A 3,589-nucleotide genomic window follows, 5' to 3' on the forward strand; every position below is an offset into this window, starting at 1 on the left:
CGCATAATCTTTAATATATGACTCTCTCCTGAGCGTATCGACTTTGAAAACTTCCAAGTGCCTATCTGGCTGAACTCCTTTGTATGATAAAACGTTAAGCTCCTCAGTAATGAACTCCAGAATCTAAGATAGGTCTATATGGAGCCCTGCCTGGCCATGACAGCCAAAGTGAGCCTTACCAAGGTGTATTTATTGCACAGAGAGTCTTCCATTTCAGATTTTGCACAGATCCACGGTCAGCTCCATGAGTCCAGGAAAGCACTCTGGACTTCACGGTCTAGAGCCTTTTGCCTTTACGAACCAAGTCCAGGTCCAGCCTCTAGCTCCTTCTCTCTGTCCACCCTAGAATCTGCTTGCTGGAGGAGGTCTTGTTTCAAAACGACAGCTGGACCCCAGAGCAGGCTGAATACAGGGGTGCCTCCCTGGTTCTGACGATGAGAGCTGTCTGGTCAGTGCCAGCCGGGCCCATTCACACCACCGCTGCTGAGTTTCTGAGTCCTGAGCCCCGCTTTCCCTCTGAAGGTCTTCTGCAGGCACCCCTGCAGGCCCAGTCTTGTCCGGTCACATGACGAACTTTTAGGAGATGCGGCCTCTGAGTCAGGAAGCTCCTCAGAAGCTTGGTCTGGGATCATACGGAGGAGAGCCATCCCTGGGGGCTCAGCAGAGAGGAAGAACTCACTTCATTACCAGGTTGTGTAGGTGTTGATTCCCCAGCTGGGCCACACAACAGGCAGAGGAGTTTCCCAGCATTCCCTGCTCTCTGATCTCAACCTGGCTCCTTCCGTCACAGCCCCTGAGACTTGCCTGATTGTTAAGCATGCCGTCCACCCGTCATGAAGGCAGTGCTCCCAGGAAGTCTGCCAGCTGTGTCCTCAGACGGTATCATAGACCTCATCTCCAGAGGAGCTGAACACGATACTGAGGGTGATATTCATCAGTGAGAAAAGGGTTTCGTTACTCCAGGGTGCAGACCGCCCTGTTATGTATGAGAGGGTGCAAGAGGTTGCCTGGCTTAAGCCTCCAGGGCGTGACCCACCCATCAGGGTGGGCTGGGGGCTGGTCTAGCTTCCAGCTTCTCAGCACCTGGACCTCTGCCCCGACTGGGTGCTTGGCCAGAATGATGGATGGGAGGCAGATGGATGGATGGCTTGAACCACATCCCTCCCCCTGCAAAGTGGAATATGTCAGAGAGCAGGAATTCTTCCCTGGGAAATAGAAATAACAAGCAGGGCAGAAATGCAGGCTTGACTTACGGGACCACATGGAAGACCACTTTGGCGGAGCTTCCTGCTGCCTGTCTCTGCCCTGGGAATTAATTCAACCTGGACTCAAAACTCCACAGGGCAAACAACCCAGACAACTCCCTGCTTCAGGGACTCCATCCTGGGTCTGTGGGCCACTGGATACCCAACCGGTGCCAGCTCCCAGGTCTCACACACCCCTCACATGCCAAGAAGTCATCAAATCATAGCGAGTTTGGTTGAAGGATTCGGGCATGCAAGCTAAGTCACTCAGGCGTGACTCTTTGCAACTGTATGGACTAGAGCCCGCCAGGCTCCTTTGTCCCTGGGATTTCCCAGGTAGGAATACTGGAGTGGGTTGCCATTTCCTTCTCTAGACATCTTCCCGACCCAGGGATCAAACCCACATCTCTTTCGTCTCCTGCATTAGCAGGCAGATTCTTTACCATGAATGCCACCTGGAAAACCCCTGGTTGAAGGGTTCAGTTCAGTTCAGTTCAGTCGCTCAGCTGTGTCTGACTCTTTGTGACCCCATGAATCATAGCACGCCAGGCCTCCATGTCCACCATCGACTCCCAGAGTTTACTCAAACCCGTGCCCATTGAGTCAATGATGCCATCCAGCCATCTCATCCTCTGTCGTCCCCTTCTCCTCCTGCCTCCAATCCCTCCCAGCATCAGGGTCTTTTCCAATGAGTCAACTCTTCGCATGAGGTGGCCAAAGTACTGGAGCTTCAGCTTCAGCATCAGTCCTTCAATGAACAACCAGGACTGATGTCCTTTAGGATGGACTGGTTGGATCTCCTTGCAGTCCAAGGGACTCTCAAGAGTCTTCTCCAACACCACAGTTCAAAAGCATCAATTTTTCGGCGCTCAGCTTTCTTCACAGTCCAACTCTCACATCCATACATGACCACTGGAAAAACCATAGCCTTGACCAGACGGACCTTTGTTGGCAAAGTAATGTCTTTGCTTTTTAATATGCTGTCTAGGTTGGTCATGACTTTCCTTCCAAGGAATAAGTGTCTTTTAATTTCATGGCTGCAGTCACCATTTGCAGTGATCGAGTGGTTGAAGGGTAGTGAGTCCTTATTGAACAACTGGCTTTAGAGAGGAGCAACTTTTGGCCACAAATGTGTTTTTGGAAATCCACATGGAAAGCAACTCTGGGTGAATCAAAGCAAATCTTGTCATAACAATCAATAGTAAGTGAAGCACTCAGGGCATCCCTCAGACTCACACGTGGCTGCATATAGCTTCCTACTTTGTTTCCATACCATGATCCATTCACCGCAAAGTAAACCAGGAGTTAGAATCTAAGAAGAAGGATGAAGACTAATTTCTATCAAGTAAGAAATGAAGATGCACATCCTCAAAGTCACTCATTTGTGTAAGTGTGTGGGGCTGGACCAATAGGGCAGAGAGGAGACTGCGGCAGAGAAGAGTTTTGAGAGGAGAAGGGGAATGGGAGGGAGAGGGTCATAGAGAAGAGAGACAGAGATGGAGAGAGAGAGGCAGAGATGGAGAGAGGCAGAGGGAAACAGAGACGGTTCGCTGTGTGAGTGGGGACATCAGTATTCACGGCAAACGATGACGGAGTTAAATGTGATGGACAGACGTGTTCAATAGCATCAGAGCTTGGGGTTTTGATTGTTGTGATACCTTCTTTATAGATTTAAAAGTTATTTTTGGCTTATTTGTTTTCACCTTCTTTTGAAACTGATTTTGGTTTAGTTGTGCTTCCCTAAAACAATCACCTGTTTCATTCAAATTTTAAAACATCTTGCTTTTTTAGAGTTGCTTATTCTTCATCTTCGACGTGATTGCATTGGCTTATATCCTTTTCTTACCCGTAATGGTGTGTTTTCATTGTCAATCATTTTTCCTGATTAGATTTTCGAGAGGCTTGTCTGTTTCACTGTTTTTTTTATAGAAACAGTGCTTGGGTCTGCCTGTGCCTTGAGTTTTTAAAATATATTCCAGTTTCACTATTTTCTCTTTTTCTCTTGATTAATTTATTCATCATGTTTTTCTCAGGTTATTTTTCTCTTTCACTTCTTTAGTTGAATGATAAGCATGTTTAAAATTTTTTGATTTAATAATAAAGAACATATGAGAGTATAACTGAGGATTTTACCTTCGAAGTTCCCATTGTCATTATTAAATAAATATTCTATGATTGCAATTCTGATCTTCTCTTATCTCAAATGTTAACTACAGGACTGAAAAGTTTTACTTCCAAACTATTTGAAGATTTCTTTCAAATCATACATTTGTAATCTGATTGTATTGTGATCTGAGGAAGTGACTTAAACATTCTTTACTTTTAAGAATATTTACAATTTTTGT

Source organism: Dama dama, chromosome 15, assembly GCF_033118175.1.
Source record: "Dama dama isolate Ldn47 chromosome 15, ASM3311817v1, whole genome shotgun sequence".
Classification (NCBI taxonomy): domain Eukaryota; kingdom Metazoa; phylum Chordata; class Mammalia; order Artiodactyla; family Cervidae; genus Dama; species Dama dama.